Source organism: Pan paniscus, chromosome 8 (assembly GCF_029289425.2).
Source record: "Pan paniscus chromosome 8, NHGRI_mPanPan1-v2.0_pri, whole genome shotgun sequence".
NCBI lineage: Eukaryota > Metazoa > Chordata > Mammalia > Primates > Hominidae > Pan > Pan paniscus.
The window spans coordinates 90504806-90520459 of NC_073257.2; the positions used below are offsets into that span (position 1 = coordinate 90504806).

At 51.7% G+C, this 15654-nt stretch overlaps 1 long non-coding RNA gene and 1 other non-coding gene across 2 annotated transcripts in view; both read left to right on the forward strand.

The window, feature by feature from the left end:
* Positions 1 to 3979: 3979 nt before the first annotated feature.
* LOC112441062 (small nucleolar RNA SNORA71) lies at positions 3980 to 4096 on the forward strand. The gene has a single exon (XR_003029043.1). It is a non-coding gene; the product is annotated as a small nucleolar RNA SNORA71 (small nucleolar RNA).
* Positions 4097 to 8804: 4708 nt separating this feature from the next.
* LOC129393225 (uncharacterized) overlaps positions 8805 to 15654 on the forward strand; it is a 34283-nt gene continuing 27433 nt past the window's right edge. Inside the window, exon 1 of the long non-coding RNA XR_008619959.2 lies at positions 8805 to 10512. This is a non-coding gene — a long non-coding RNA (uncharacterized LOC129393225). The remainder of the gene's footprint in view (positions 10513 to 15654) is intronic.

Here is a 15654-nt window from a genome sequence, read left to right on the forward strand (position 1 = left end):
GTCATGAAGGGTCCTGGAGACCGTGCTATGGTAGGGAGCACTTCCCAGAAACATCTCAGAGTGAGCTGTTGGGCACTCCTCCCTTCACCCCAAGGCTTCTGTTTTGAAGGGTCTAGTTGGACACTTTCTTCACATGGTGGCAGCTCTGAAGCTGCAAGCACTTGAGTAGCCAGCATTTCTGAGAAGGGAGGACTTCCCATATTGACTGCAGCAGAGCAGGTGGAGGTGATGGGTGGGCAGCAGAGATCCGAGCAGGATGGAGGATGAGGCAGCTCCCTTTGGGTCCTCACTCCAGTGGCTTTCATAGGAGGGGCCTGAGCGTCAGGACAATTCCTGGCTTGGTTTGTCTGGGGAAGTCTTTGGCTAAAATACCAGGGGCAGAAATCTTGGCTGGGAAAGAGGAATTCACAGGACTCGAATGATTTACCTAAAAGAAAAAGCAGAACAGGGATTATTTTTTTTGGAGGTGGGACTCTGGCGTGACATTTTAAAAATGCATGTTTCCATTTCTCATGTTCTGTGAGCATATGTTGCTTTTCAATAAGAAAAAACCCCATGTTCGTTCCCCAGCTATTTCACCAGTGCCTATTTATCTTGTGCCAGCCTTCAGAGACCCTGCAGGTAGAGGGATACACTAGACAGGGCAGCCATCACCTTCCCAGAGCACGACCCTCTCTCACAGTTAGTGGGCACCCACTGTGGTGGGTCTAGGGGCACTTCCTGTATCACCTCACTCGTCTTGACAATGACTCTTGAGGATGGGTATAATTAACATCAACTTCCAGATGAAGAACCTGAAGCTCATAGCAGTTAAATCACTTGGCTGAGGTCACACAGTAAGGTGTAGCCACGTTGGGCTTCCAGTCCAGATGAGCTTGGCCCCAAAGCCTGGGCCATTTGATGCTGATTCTTTTGGTCTATTGGACTCCTATGCAGGCTCCCTCTGCCAGGCCTGCCCCTTTGCACCTTGGGTACCTCTGGGGAAGTCATACAGCTTCTCTAGGCCTCGGTATCCCCACCTATAAACTAGGGATAATTACATCTCCCTCGCAGGCTCATTATGAGGCATAGGGAGGTGTGATTAATGCACGTTACTCAGGACAGTGCCTGACACTGGATGCCTGGCTAATGAGGTCTTCTAATCATGGTGTGGGACAATGTGAGCTGGCGTTGATTCCCTGCTTCTATCACAAGAAATAATTCACTTCTGTCTCTTTCCAGTTTCTGGCTTCAGAAGATGTAGGTCCTGGGCTTCCTTAAGCTCCTAAACTCAGACTCAGGGGAGGGATCTGTATGGAAAAGGCAGTGGCCTCCCTGTCCTTGTTCCCACATCACTGTCCCCTGGCTTCCCATGGCTGTTTCTTCTCAGGCCCAGGCTCAACCCAGCCCTGGAGATAGCCCAGACATGGGCCTTCAGCATGGAACATCAACCCCATTCACACGTGGTCTTAAGATTAGTTACAAAGACCAAGGCCAGGGTGAGCCTGGAGCAACCATGTATTCAACGCTCCTGCTGCTGTAAGTCTTGCTGTTTGGGACCTGTTTTCTCCAGGTGCTCCACATACATCACCCACACCCACTGCTTGGAACACAGCATGTTTGCCCTGCTGGTTCCCTTCCAAGATGACAACCATAAACTCTGCAGTCTGAAGGAGACCCTCTGTTTCTGGAGGGTTACCAGAAGGTTGTGCTGCCCATCCATCTCCCAGAAGAGCCCGTTCTTTCCTTCATTTGAAGTCAGACCATCCCCTACATTGCCGTGTGTTCTGTTCCAGGTAGCATTGCCTTGCCACCTAGCTCCACTTAGGTGTGGTACCCTGGGCTTGTATTGAAGGCAGGATGTTGGGAGAAGCAGCCCCTAAGAAGCTAGTTATTGTGCCTATTGCAGGAGGAAGAGTGTTAAGGAAATTGCTGGGAGACATTTTTCTCGCCTTTAGAACCAGGAAAAGGAGGGCCGATTATGGAGAGTTCCTTTTTATCTGTGGAAACCAGGCTGAATGAGACTGCGTCTTCCTCTCCGCTTTGTCTACTAGGAAGCACAGAGCCCAATGCATAGCCCATTTCTAGGAGGTGCCCAGGACCACAGCATTAACACCATGGTGTGTAACCTCACCCTTGTCTAGTGATTGACCGGAGCCTGCTGGTCCCCAGGACTGCTCTTTGTGCTGTCCTTTGGGGTCCAGCTCTGCATCTGACTTGGTTCCCCCCAGCCCCATCAAGTCAGCTGGAGAGCAGGACCTCCCTGGGTTCTGGCTGCTTCTCTTTCCAGCAGACCTGTGTCTTCCTGGCATCCCAACAGCCATGGTTGACTTTTCACGTTTCCATGGGAACAGTCTGACTGTAGCCAGACAAGTAACTAGAGAGGCTGAGGAGGAGCGTGTGTGAGTGTGTGTTGTGTCTGAGGCTGCTCTTGGAGCCCAGAGATCTTGTGTACTTCCCTTCGGCTTGCAGTGGCTGCAGCAGCCTCCTCTTGGTGGTAATCATGGCCCATTTGCACCTCCTACATCTCCATTGCTGACATAATATTGCACCGGGGTCCATCCATCTGCATAATCATCTTAACCTGCTCCCATAAGAGAGTTTAAAAGGTCTGGGCTGTTGGAAAATGACCATAAAGCCTGAACGCAGATACCTTTAGCAGCAACGCCAACATCTATCACAGGGTAATTAGAGGCAAGGAGTGAGGGCTCCTGGCTCTGTGTCGGGGAACTGTTTGGGGCTGCGTCTGCTCTGACTGTTGAAAAGAAAGGGAGGGAAAGACCCAAGAAGGCAGTCCAGGAAGGAGAAGAGCAGTTTCTGCAGCAATAAGAGGATTTCTTTTTACTGGAGGGCGTGCAGCTTCTCCAAGGGGAAGGAACTTTGCCTAAGACTGTTTGGGGACTCCTGGGACCTCTGTTCACACGTTGAATGCGCCATGGTTTTCTGAAACTAGAAAAATAATGACCAGGACTGTTCCTTTCTTACTGTGTTCTAGGTCCCAAACTCTGGAGTGCTGTGTGGTCTTGAACAAGCGCCCTTTTCTCTCTGTGATCCCATTTTTCTATTTGTAAAATGTGGGGAATGGACAAATCCGTCAGTTTCCAAACTCTTATTTGTGGAACACTGGGGCTCACTGGCAGGGATGGGGAGAGGGAAGGGGGTAGGCAGGGGTGAGACCCACCTCCTTTACTCCAACCACAGTGGCTTTTCTTTCATTGGTCCTACATTCAGCTTTCTAAGGAAGGTTATACATGAAGAACAGTTTTCTGCTACCAGAAGCACTGGACCCCCACGGGGCTCCAAGATCACTTAGAGTCTCTGGTGTTTGTATGATAAAAGTACGAGGCTTGGAAAACCAGATTTTGCTACGTCCTTTAACAAGTGTCTGTTTCGTAACTAGCTTTATTGTGCTGAATTTGATCTCTCCAGAAAAATAGTGACATCTGTGCAGACAGGCAGTGCGACTTGAGGGAGTGTGAGGACCCCACGGAGTCAGACACAGAGGGGCAAGAACAGCTCTTGCAAAGCAGAGACCAGGGGCCAACTGCCCACAGCCGGCCTCCTCAGGCCCAGTGGGGCTCCAAGTCTTCGGGAATGCCCCAGGCAGCGGGTGGCTGTCCTCTCTGTGTTGAAACAACAGAGCTGTTTTCTTCTGGGTCCTCCGCCCCCCTTGGCTGTCAGCTCTGAGCAGGGTGTGCAGCCCCCTGGCTCCTATCCACATGGAGCCTGGTCATCTCCTTCTGGGGTCTATCAACTGCATGAGCTGTCAGTGGAGGCCACTGCGGCCTCTCCGTTGCTGACCTCTTGTTCCCCAGCCTCTTGAAAACTCGCTGCAATTTGTCTCTGATCCTGCTGCAGTCTCCCCGCCTTCCCCTGAGGTCGGGGCCTCAGGCTCTCAAGACTGTAAGGCTCACTGTCTCCGCTGCTGCCTCATTTGCCAGGCACTTCAAGCTCCAAGTCTCCCCTCCTTCCTCACCTTTAGGTCTTTGAAATTTTGCGCCCCTATATTCGAAAGTTATCCTGGTCATTGACAGTGCAGGGAGAGAAACTGCTGAAAGCATTCCCCCTTGTTTGGAGGGTCCACTCCTGTCCCTTCTAAACTCTGGAGTTTTCCACACCTCCTCTTTTCTGTCACCTTTTAGATGCCTCCTGATACCTGGTGTCTCGCTTATGGTGTGCTCCCTGTGTGAAGCTCAGTGCTGGTGTCTGTGAGGCTTTAACCAAGGTATACATTGAAAAAAAAGGAGAAGAAGAAGAAATAAAAGAAACTTTTTTCTGTCTGACTTTCTATGTGTGTCAGCCCAGGCCTGGGGAAGTGTGAGGGCAGGCTGGGTGAGTTTGCCAATCTTGTCATCCCAGAACCCCGGAAACATCACTACCCTAGTGCTCCCTGCACACCCAAGCCATGCTGGCCAGATGTGTCTCTCTGGTCTCTGTTGGACTCCAGCCCAGCCTATTCTCCTTGGCAGCAGCTCCTGGCATGCTCTGCAGAAGGGGCAGCTATTTCAAACCAGGCTGAGGGCCCTGGATGTGGCCATTTAAAGAAAAGATGATGGTAGCTGTCTTGCCAGGCAGCACCACTGCGGTCTCACAGAGCACCTGGCAGCCTGCTTCAGAGTACACACATTGCCTGCAAAAAGTGCTGGTTTTCTGTTCCTTCTCAAAACTTTGCCTTGGGACAGTGGCTGGGTCGGAGGCTAAGGCCGTCTTGGGGCATCCTTTGCCCAAGTGCAGTTCTTCCCACTGAGCCACAGTGTAACCTCTGACAGAGTCTGCCCAGGCTGGGGCTGGCGGGTCACCTATTTATTTTAATAGGGCAATCTCTTTTGGGATGACTGTAAGCAGAGGCCCCAAGTGAAAGACATTTGAAAACAAGCTGCCTGGAAACAAGCCTCTTGGAGGACCACAGCGGGGTGGATTCTGGAGTCTTCTCTTAACGTGCATCCATGCCTCCCCTGCCTCCATTCATGTTGGCCTAGTCCATGGCCCTCCCCTCCTACTTGAGGAGAACAGCCTTCCAGACTCCTGGAGGCCCAGGCATGGGACGTGCCACAGGTGGACCTAGAACCCAGGTCTCTGAGTCTCAGTCCACTTCTCATCACTCCTGCTGAACCCACACGTCCCTCAGCAGGTATATTAACTAGAAGAGCCTTGTTGTGGCTGTGGAGGTCTGGCAGTTACATGGAGGCGCAAATAAACTCTTGCAAGATACTGTGGGGTGCTAGAAGGAGTAACTTCCTGGAAGGCAAGAGACCTGGTTGTGGTCTCAGATCTGCTAAGCGGCTGTGTGATGTTGGATGAGCAGCTTGCCCTTTCTGGCCTTGGCACCTGTAGTTGTACAGTGAGTGGTTTGACTCTGGGATGTGTCAAGGCCTCTTCAGGGTACCTCTGCTCTAGGTAATGTCAGGATCTTTCTCGAGGCATGAGGGAGAAGCTTGTGGTAGCAGACAAGAGCACGTGGAGCAGGACGGGATGACCCTGGTGTTCTCATGGAAGAAGGTCCATGACAGCTCCTTTTCCCCACGTGGCCTCGTCTCGGGGCCCCAAAGTGAGTGCAGTGTGGGGCCTGCCTGCTGCCCCTCCTGGAAGCCCTCGCTGGGGCAGTGAGCAGTTCCATGCTCTATATCTTCATCCCATGGTTCTTCCTAGGGATCCACTTGTGACAAATGCCTCCTTGATGGGAAGTGGGCAGGAAACATCTCCTGAAGTGCAGGGAGCCGGCCCTCTGGATGTAGCAAAGTCCCACCTATTCATGTGGGCACCAACCTGGGCAGGTATGAAGTGACAGAGAGGAGGAAGCTTAGCACCTGCTGTCAGGGCGTGTAGACTGGCAGGGTAGGCAGCAGTACTGCTGCTGAGGTCATGAATCTTAGTCTCTCACTCAGCTGGTGACACAAATCACTTGTCCCACAGCTGCTTCCACGATCCATTCTGTGGGGCTGGTGGAAACCCATCACCTCGGCTCCTCTGGGGTTGTCCTCCTGCCTCTCAGATTCCTTCTCTGGGCATGGCTCATCCCAGGAGTCAGAGAGAGGGTCCTCTGGGTATCACCCCTCAGGCCCCTGGGCCCTCACTCTCCCTGCCTGTAAGGCCCCTTCAGGGCACAGCCTGCTCTCTGCTGCCTTCCAGCCCTGACTAAGGCACAAGGCTCCTTTCTGTGGCTGTCCCCAGCCCTGGCCCCCAGAGGTCTCCCTAGGAGCCTTTGCTGTGGGCTGTTGCTCAGCAGGAGCAGAGAAGGCAGGGTCCCTCTCTCGAGGAATAGCTTTCACTACTCTCCTCCCTCCAGCTTGGGGAAATCTCCTTTTGGTTTGGGAGCAATACTTCCACATTTACGTTTCTTCCAAGATCCCCTGCTTCTTGCTAAGACCCTGGCTCTCCTACTTTCTTTCTCCACAAAGCCTCCACATCTTCTAACAGATTTACACCACTGGAAACAAAAGCCAGGACATCTCGTGGGTGCCTTCTGCTTTCCCCTGTGTAGCCGGCATCTTGTGAAACAAGGGTGCACAGAGAGAACGGACAGGAAAGGCGGAGCAGAAAACTCAGGAAAGAACAGGCCCTCTGAGCTGGGATTTTAAAGTAGTATCTGGGCACCATCCCGGATACTACGTTCCCATGTAGAAGCACATGTGAACATGAGCGCCTGCCCCTAGGCTAGTGACTAAGGTCCCCATGAAAGAAGGAGAGCTCAGATACAGACTGGATTCTGCAGTGCTACCCAGGCCCCAGGATGGGGACAGGATAGGACAGGTCCTTGGCTGTATAACTGGGAGCCAACCATGATATGAAGCCACACTTGGGTCACGCAGGATGTCCACAGAAGCCTCAGTCTTGAGGTGGTATGCAGAGAGAGCGTAGCCAGATCCTGTGCATCAGGAGGGAAGTAGAAACCTAGCCTGAGATTCGGAAGAGAGGAGAAGAGGTGGAGCCTGGGAGTGGCCCCAGATGGGGTATGGTTTTGCAGGTCAGGCTTAGGAGTTCAATCCCGGTCCTTAGGCCATAGGGAGCCATGGGTGGTTTTTGAACAGGGATGTGAGTGGTGAGAGACAGGAAAGGTCCTGAGTGAGTTTGAAGAGAAAGGTGGAATGGATAATCACTGAGCTGGGAGTTCTTTGGAAGGCTTCCTGAAGGACTCATTCATTCATTCATTCATTCACTCAACAAAGGCTTCTCTAGCACCTTCCATGTGCCAGACACTGCTCACGGTGATGAATATAATAGAGTGTCTTTCCTATAGCACTTACATTGTGGGTAGGGGAGATGGGCAAACCTTAACCAACATATAAACATTTTTTCCAGGTGGTGATGTACTCAGAAGATATCATCGCAGGGTAAGGAGACTGAGAGTGAGAGGGGATGCTCTTCCAGCTAGGGTAGCCAGGGGAAGCTTCTAGAGGAGGTGGCATTGGAGTAGAGACCTGAAGAGAATGTGGGGGTTGATTTTGTCCTAAAGAACACGTTGGCTTTGCGCAGCTATGATGGACAGGGAGTGTGAGTGAAGCCTTTGGGGAAGAGTTCACAGGAGCTGCAACCCGCCAGTCTTGTTGCTGCAGAGACTCTGTCGGGGTGAGCTTTGGGTGGTGAGGTTGGAAGGGAGACAGTGCCATTTGGGATGAGAGTTCTAAGGCTGGGTTGAAGACTTCAGTCTTGCTCGGTGAGCCTCAGAAAGTTGCTGTGCAGGAGGTGAGCAATGGAATGAAAAGCGCTTGGGTCTCTGCAGAAGGCTCCCTTCCAAAATTACAGTGGGTTGGCCAGGGCAGGGATCCAGGAGCAGACTGAGCATGCCCAGAGAGCCCCCTCCTTTGCAATTACTACAAGTCCCAGCACAGGGCAGGGCCAGATCCCTTGGGGATCTTCTCCATATCAAAGGGGAGATTAGCTCCAAGCCCCTAACGATGCTGGATGTGCTGGCCACACTCACCAGTGCTGCCTCCTCTGAGACTGTCAGCTTTATATCTGCTTCTTTTTATCAATACGGGCAAATAATTCTCTAGACATTTATCATTTTAAACTGTCACAGTCCAGTGCCTTTCCCGAGGACCACAATCAATACTGATCTCGGTTTGAATACTTTTCTGACAAGGTTCCTATTTGTAGATTCACAAGTAGAACTAATGTGTGTTAAAGCTATTCAGTTTGGCATTTTGCAGCTCCATTGACACATTAAATATAGGCGTTCACCACGACGATTAACCTTACAACTATTAAGTGATAAAAATCCCACATACATATTTATTAGCTGAACATCCTATTCCAGCATGATGCCTTCCCCGACGAGGCCTTCCCATGATGGGAAACCAGAGAAGGTGGAGGTGCTGCTGGAGAGATGAGCTCACTCTTTGCAGAGAATGTCAGGAGGGATGTGGGGATCTCCAGGCCACAGTGTTGGTGGGAAGAGGGGAAGCTGCTCTGGGGATGGAGGCCCGGATGGAACTAGAGTTGACGGGGTACTGAGGTGGGTAGCAGCAGAGCTGAGATGTTCTAGGATGGTGGATCCAGCTGCTCTCTGGGATGAGATCCCAGACTTCCTCATTCCTGGTGCTTCTGAATAGGTATCCTTTCTCTTCTTGGGCCTCAGTTTCCTCATCTGCATAATGGGGTCAGACTAGAATCAGTGCCTCCTGGGATTTTTATAAGGTCATGGCATGCGTACAGTAGGATAAAATTTGTAAAGCCTACAGCATCAACAGACAAGGAGTGACCAGCTTAGGAGACCCTGGGTGCCCCAAAGACCCCTCTGGTGATCATGAGGGTTAAGGCGATTGACAGCTCAGTGAGTGGGGCACACCAGTGGGGACTATCAAGTAGATGAGCTCAGATATCCCTTTTGCAGTGGATGCTTGGTGACTCTGTCTCCCTGCTTATTGATGTGGAACTCTGCTTCCTGGATCTGTCTTTTCTGGGCCAGCATCCATAGGGACCCTGAGTACCTATTTCCTGGCACAGGGGTGCATGGGCCCCAGTATCCTGGGTGTCAGCTGAGGCAGCGGCAGGGTGGACATCTGCTCATGTCTACTGCCATTCTGACCAGTTGGTGCACAGGCCCTTCCCGTGATTAATAATATGAGCTGGGGAGCTTCATAATGGGACAGGCGAGGGGTTCTAGAATCAGCACTCCCAAATCCAGACACCCTTGCCAGCCTTGGGGGCATCTATCCACCTTTACCATTGGTCCATATTCGTGAGCTCTGGCTCAGTCCCAGGCCCAAGGCCAGCTGGGGTTGGGGAGTGGGTAAGTGACAGCAGGACACACTGTGTAGTGGCGGAAAGGAGGAGTCTCCACACAGTTGCAGCACATAGCAGAAAAGGGGGCAGAGATCAGAGAGGGCTGCCTGGAGGAAGGAGCCTCTGCTTCTAGACTCACTGGACAAGCCAGGATTCTTCAGGCAAAGAGTGGAGAAGAGTATTGTCGGCAGGAGCATGGCACATGAGAGGGGATGCTGCAGTGCCTGTGAGGGGTGCCCTGAAGACTGCGCTGTGGGAGCACAGCCCCATGAGAGCTCCAGCTGCCATGCTCTGATGTCACTGCTGTGTCTATGCTCCCAGTCAGCGACTGAGTATGCAGGTGTGTCCCAGGAGACAAGGGCCGTGCCCTGACCCCTAGATTTGGCCTTGCCAAACCTTCTTGAGACTGCATAGCATCTTTTCTTCACTCATGGTCAGACCTGCTCTGGGATCTGGCGGCAGCTCTCCCAGCCTTTCCTCACCCCCTCTCCATTTTCTCTCACACGGACATTTCCCTAATAAATTCCTCGCATGTTGCATCCCATATGGGTGTCTGCTTCTTGCAGAACCCAAACTAACACAAGCAGGAAGTGCTTCAGGAACTGAAGGGGGTTCATTCTGGCCTCTGGGTAAAGTGTGAGGGTGAAATTGTGATTTTCCATTTTACAACAAGGGAACAAAGTGTCTGCAAAGTTCTAGATGCAAAATACTTTTTAAACTGCAACATGACTTGTGAAGATAGGCCCTGTTGATGGCTGTGGAAGAGATTAGGTGCTGGAGCAACACTTCCTGGAAACCTGAATGCACATTTGCCATCTCATAAAATCCCCCCAATGGAGAAAGGGAAGTGCACTTGTCTCCATGAACACCGGAGGAGAGAGGGGCTCAGATATGCACCATCTTTGGCGCATCAACTTTGGGTCTGGGATAGGAACCCAGGTGTGTCTAACAGCAAAGTGTGTCCCAATCTTCTGAGGTGTCTAGACACTGTTCATGTGCCAAGGGACAATCAAAACCTGTCACCTCGGCTACAGTTGGCAGGAGGATACTTCCACCCACATCCAGTTGAAACCGCAGAAAATGCTGTTAGGCTGGCTGGCCTGGGATGTGAAGTTGTATAGAGAAAAGGCAACTCTCCATTTTTAATTTATTTAAAATTTATTTTTATTTATTTATTTTTTTTAGGGACAGGGCTTTGCTCTGTCTCCCAGGCTGGAATGCAGGGGTGCCATCATAGCTCACTGCAGCTTTGACCTCCTGGACTAAGCTATCCTCCTGCCTCGGCCTCCTGAGTGGGAAGGACTACAGGTATGCACCACCCTGCCCACCCTGCCCACCATGCCCAGCTAATTTTTTATCCTTTTTTTTTTTTTTTTTTTTTTTTTTAGAGATGGGGTCTTGCTATGTTTCCCAGGCTGGTCTTGGACTCCTGGCCTCAAGCAATCCTCCTGCCTCAGCCTTCCAAAGTGCTGGGATTACCGGCGTGAGCCACCGTGCTGGGCCATGACTCTCTAGAGTGGGCCACAGAACCCCTACACAGCTGAGAGATGTGTGGACAACTTTTGCAGCACTGTGGTTTTGCTCAAGACCGCTGTCCCTTGGCCTCTTGCTGCACTCCCAGAGTCAGAAGGTTGGGGCACACTGGCTTTCTCCTGACCTCAAATGAAAGGCACGGAGGCCTGGGATTGAAGCTGGCTCTTTTACCACCGTGAGACCCGATCTCTGGGACCTGTCATTGGAGGACAGCTAGCGACCGTGGGGCAATGGGGAGCAACTGACCTTGCAGCGGGAAGGGCCATGCCTCTACTTTCTAAGACAGAGGAACCCAAGGGGCGAGGTGCCTCTCCTGGGAGGTGAAGGCTGGTATGGTTCAGTGCCGGGGCTGGGGCAGGGAAGCCTGGAGCACTCAGACCTGCTTCTAGGGGTGCCCCCTGAAGATGGTGAGCTGGAATAGCCACTGTCAGTGAGGTGCTTCTGGTTTTTCTCTGTTTCTATTTTCTATCTTGACAGAAAAATTGTGATTTTCACACTGTCACCAAACCAATAGGTCCCTGACATGTGTTTTTGTAATCTGTGGAGCTGGTTTCCTGTACTTCTGACAGTTCTATTACATCTCTGACAGTTATATAAAATTTTTCCTCTGGGAAGTTGATGGGGGCCTTTGCCTCTCCCCTCACTGTAACTCCCCAGTCCCCCGTGCTAACTTATGTTTGGAGATGATGGAGCAGGATGAATGCTTTTCTCGTTCCTGCCCTGTGTTAGCTGCCAGTCACCTCCTGGGAGGTGGACGGTGGAGTGCACAGCCAACAGACAAGGGAGGGAGACCCGAACCTGAGCTCCCTCAGGTGGGAAAAGGGAGCAGGACAGAGCCAGCCCTGGTGACTCAGGAACCCACAGTGGAAGGACGCTTCATTCCTGCTGGGTTCCAAATTCGGCTGATTCCCTCTGAGAGTCCTGCCCCCACCCCTTGCAAACCACAGGGCACTGTACTGAGGGAGGAATGCCACCCTGCTTCATACTGATGCCTGGAAATATATGGGGGCAGGAGGTTGGGGCAGAGCCTTGGCTGCAGTGTGTGCATGCTTGTGAGTGTGCACACGTGTGTGTTGAATTCAGGGTGTCACATCTGTGCACATCCACCCTTGCCAGACACTGTGCCAGGCCCTGGGGTGATGGGGCTATAGCCTCTGTACCTGGGGGGCCCAAGTGTGGGTATGAATGCTAGAGCTGCACCCATGGGTGGAGCACCTACTCTGGGTAAGTCTGTCCCTGTGCTCACACTGGAAGCACATGCATCCATGGGCATGCATGAGTGGGTGGTGCATATGGGGGTAGATGTGGGGAACATGTTAGCTTCTGACTCGGTTGCTACTGTCTGGTGCTAAGCACAATGTCTGTCTTCGAGACAACTACTTCTTCAGCAGAAATAGTGATAGAAGGGGGCGCTGGAGGGAGGGGAGCAGGGGCCAACATCACCTCAGCCACAGGCATTGCCTGTCCATGAAGTGGGAGCTTTGTCACCCTGTTCCTGTCACTGCCCTTCTGGGTGGCATTGGACAGATCCCATTGACTCAGCCAAATTAGGAGGAGGCACTGAACATTATCTTGGGGATTCTCTATGAAGCACATATAAAGTGGCCCCTAGACCCCCAAATAGCACCTCAGCCTCTGTGAATGCCTTTGCCAGATCTCAGCCTGGTCTTGAGACATTATTTGGGGCCTTTCAATCGACTTAGCCACTCTGATTTTCCTGTCTATGGAAAACGAGGCGTTGCCATGGCAACTGCCACATTACACGGTTCTGTACTGACGATGCCTCTGAGATACAGAGCAGCTTCTCAAAGAGATACACTTTTCAACATGTCATGTAGAATTCTGTACTTGTTAGGGAAAATCGCATTTCCAGCAAAATGACATGCCTCTCCCGGGCTTGCGGACGCATGGCTCACGCCTTCCTTAAACAAAGAATTTTATTCACTGCCTCCCTCCTGCCTCTCTGGTCTGCTACTTGCTACCTACCCCTCCCGAGCCCCAATTCCCTTTACATAAAACATGAAGCTGGAGATGAGGGCTGCGCAGAGGGCAGGGCTCCACTAGCCAGGGTGGAGGTGCCCAGAGTGGGCTGTCCCTTACAGCGGAGGGGCCCAGAGGCCAGGTCTGGGGGTGGGTGCCTTGGCTCTGGCTGTGGGGTCAGCTAGCTGGCCTGGTTCTCCTATGTCCCTCCACTGGCTTCCAGGACCCTGGCCTGACTTCTCGGGGACATGCTTAGAGGAAGGATTGCAAGCTCCCCAGCCCCACTCCTTGATCAGCGCTGCAAAGGGCCTAAGTAAGGAGCTGTTGTCCTCTTCAAGGTCATGGCCTTCACATATCTCATGTGTTCAGCAGAACCATGTCAGCTGCTCTGTCCCTGTCAGGCAGTGTGTTGGGGATAAAGCCAGCCTCACTGGACCCACTTGGTGTGACACTGGACCCACTACTTTCCCTTCTTGACCTCAGATCTGCCATCTGCCCCTGAGCAGGTGGGCTGGATGCCCCTGGCAGAGCCTGCTCTGAGAGTCTGAGAGCCTGTCCCCATGCTCCCACAGATCTCCAGACCCCAGCTCTCCTTGTGGTTCTGCCTAGAGAGTCTGAAGCTCTCTTTCTCTCAGATTCTGTGACTGATAAATTGGCCACTGAGATATCCCAGGAAAGCCTGTGTGGACACAGGGATGAGCTTCCCCTAAGGGAACTGGCTGCCTGTACTTCTGAGCTCAAACCAGAAGGCTCCTATCCTGGGAGCCCACTCCTGCATGTTGGCCTTTGCCGGAGGGATGTTGGACCAAGCTGCTGAGTGACCAGGCCAACACCTCCAAGCACTGATGCATTCAGATTACTTGATGAATTGATGCAACATGCATGTGTTGAGGGTCAGCACTAAATGAGTTAATACATGTGAAGTTGTTTGATGAGTACTCGGCACATACGAGCCATGGTGCTCATTGGCCACAGTGGCATGAGAAGGGTGTGGAGACGTGGAAACACTTGCACAGCCACTGCCTCCAAGGAGCTTGGAGAGAGGGGACAGCCCAGCATCGAACAGTCTCAGCACAGGTGGGGTGGGAGTGCTCAATGTAGCTTGGTCCTCGAGGCTGGGGAACCCCTGAGGGTCTCCAGCCCTTTTCGCTGGGCTGAGGGGAGCTCTTGCTTTCAGGAGAACTGCCTGAGGCCCCTTCATTCTTTCCTATTAGAATGGCCTCAGAACTAAGACTCCCCCCAGGAGTTAATCCCACAGTTTACATTGGCCTCTCTCCAGGGAGTGAGTTTGAGGACCATTTTCTCCCTCTGCCTTCCCTAAGGCAATCACATTGTTCCTGGAAAAGCTTGGCTATGGAGGGCTTTGTAGGCCCCTGGGGCTCCCTGTGGGTGGTGAGGAACCCTCAGGTCAGCCTCCTTTCACAGGCTGGTTATCTGGGAATTTGGCTCTTAGACAAGTTGATCAGCAGTTGTCCTTGTGCCAAGGGCCACAGGGAACCTCTGGAGGGGTGCAGTGGGTTGGTTCAGGGCACTAGAGAGAGTAAGGAATAGCAAGGCCTGTGTCAGATACAGAGGAGCAGCTTTACACGAGGAATTCAGTTTTCTTTCCTTGAGACCAGTGATGTTCCAAGTGTGGTTCACAGGTCTGTGTTGCTGGTTCACAAATTGTTAGTGGTGCACGAAGGAGTAAGGAGGTTGCATCAGAGCATAAAGCAAATACAACATTAAACACATATTTAATTCAGCTTATATATGCACACAAACACGCATGCCCATAATTTGTATCACAAGACACTCTTGATGAAGGCAGCAATGCATCGATTCAGGTTCTAGTGCAAGCTTTGAATGCCATTGCAGACAAGCCCTCTGAGTAACACTGCTCTCCACCACCTCTCACCTGTCTCCCAGTGGAGATGGGATCTGCCTCTGTGATGCCCAGGCCAACATTCCCTCTCTAGTGGCCTCCAGGAGCTTCCCACTGGGTCTCCCTGCCTCCAATCTTACCATCTTCCAGCCCAAAGCATCCTCCACCCTGCTACCAGAGTGTGCTTTCTATGCAACCCTGGCCATGTTGCTTTCCTGCCAAACACCTTCCAGTGGGTCTCCGAGTCCAAGTTCCTTAGGGCGGTGTTACGTAAGGGCCCTGTGAATCTTGCTCTCTTAATGCCTTCCCGCCTCATCGCCCACCCACCTTGCTTTGTCATCTAGTCACAGGATTTCTTTCAGTTCTCCAAATATATGGCACTTTGTCTTACTCCTAGGCCTGTGTGCAAACTGTTGCTCCTGGGACACTGCTCTCCCTTCTTTTGTCCTGGCTAACTCCTATCCCTTCTTCATCAGAGACATTATCTTTCTGAATTAATTAGGATGGCCTCAATTGTATGAAAGAGACTGTTTATTTTCTCAAATATCCTTCTTTCTTATCTATGGAATCCCCCCTTTTGGTTAGGTTGATGGCTGCCCAGGACAAATGTAGCTCCCAGCCTCCCTTACAGCCAGATGTGGTCATGTCACTAAATTCTAGTCAATGGGATATAGACAGAAGAGTTTCTGGGAGGTGTTCTTAAAAGAAGAGGGGGATACTTCTTCGACCTCTCCTCCTCCCTGCTATCTGGAAAGCAAATGTGATGCCTGGAGCCTGGGCAGCCCTCTTTGAGCCATGTGAGTGGAAGTCACATGCTAAGAATGGCAGGGCAGTGAGACAAAAGATGCTTGGTTCTCTGATGACTTTAAAGCTGCCCCTGTCACTCTGAGCTGCTTATCTTCAGACTTCTTATACATGAAAGAGAAATGAGCCTCTATCTTGCAAAAGCTACTGTTATTTTGGGGCTTTCTATTAATCACAGTCAAATCTAATTCTAATTGATGCAGGTGCAAGTAATTGAATACCTGAAAGTAAGGAAGACATTTTAGATCTCTCTTTTAACAAGACATCTG